Raw genomic sequence first — 1,450 nt, forward strand, 5'->3', positions numbered from 1 at the left:
TTCCAGGGAACAAAAGCGCCAGCCTATCCAACCTCTCCTTATTACTCAAAACCTCCAGTCTTAATAACATCCTTGTAGATCTTTCCTGCATCATTTCCAGTTTAATAATAGTCTTCTTACAGCAGGGCGACCAGAATTGCGTGCAGTACTCCAAATGTGGTGTCATTAATTTCTGGTGCAGCTATATCATAACATCCCAGTGTCCTCAGTGTTCTTTTAACAATCCATCACTTTTGCATAATAGTCCACTTCCTGTTCTTCTTCCCAGATTGGATAACCTTATGTTGACTCACTGTAAACTGCATCTGCCATGCATTGTCCCACTCACAACTTATCTAAATCACAATGATGCACCTCTGCATCCGCTTTCACTGCTTGCCTCACTCCAAATTCTGTGTTGAGATGGAAAATGAAAGAAAAACACGATGGGCGCGGTATTTATTCAGCAGTGGGAAGTTTTATTCCTCCACAACCACCTGATGATGGAACAGCGTTCCGAAAGCTGGTGTGCTTCCAATTAAACCTGTTGTACTATAACCTGCTGTTGTGTGTTTTTTTAAAATTTGTACACCCTATTCCAACACCGGCATCTCCAAATCATGACTTTTCACGGATAGTGTACTTTGGGATGGGTCTAATCTATCACTGAGTTACTGGAAATGTAATTTCTTGGTGGGCTTTGCTTTTGTACACAATAATTCTATATTTGAAAATGAGCAAATTTCCAATACATAACATCTTGATAGTTAATAAAAATTAAGTAGAGGTAAGCTGGCGGAATTCTATTGATCTGATGTGAGATGATTATCAGAGATTGAAAATTGAAATAACTCTTTATGCAGTAATCAGAAGAATTATAAACGTAGCAATTGCTGGAAATGCATATGTGGGGAGTTAATGTTTCAGGTCATTTAACCTTTCCTCAGAACTGTGTGGATAAGGGGGTTAGAATGAGGAGTTTTGGGGAAGAGGAAATGAGGGAGAGGGCTAGAGTGCGGTGGCAGGGGAAGCAGTAGAGGAGGGAAATACAGTAAAGGAGCAGAGAGAGGGCCAGTGGAAACAGGGTAAGGGCATAGTGAGGGACAGGGAAACGGGGAGGGGAATAGAGTGAGGGATGGGCAAATAAGGGAGGGGCTTAAAGTGGGGAGTAGGGATGACAGAGGGGTGCGATATGGGGGCCATGGTAAACGGGTCAGTGTTTAGAGTTAGAGGACAGAAAAACAGAGAAAGGGCACAGAGTGGGTACAGGGGAAACATGGGAGGGGGAATCGAGTGGAGAGGGTAGGGGAAACGGGATGGATATAGAGTAGGGTGTGGCGAGATTGAGAGCACATGGGCGGAGGCAATATTGAGGGGAAAAGGGGGTTAGAATGGGAGTGCAGCGGAATAGAGTGGAGGGAATGGAAATGGAAGAGAGAGGGAAGGATGTTAGAGTGGGCGAAGGCAAACA

The sequence above is a fragment of the Chiloscyllium plagiosum genome, chromosome 50 (assembly GCF_004010195.1).
Source record: "Chiloscyllium plagiosum isolate BGI_BamShark_2017 chromosome 50, ASM401019v2, whole genome shotgun sequence".
NCBI lineage: Eukaryota > Metazoa > Chordata > Chondrichthyes > Orectolobiformes > Hemiscylliidae > Chiloscyllium > Chiloscyllium plagiosum.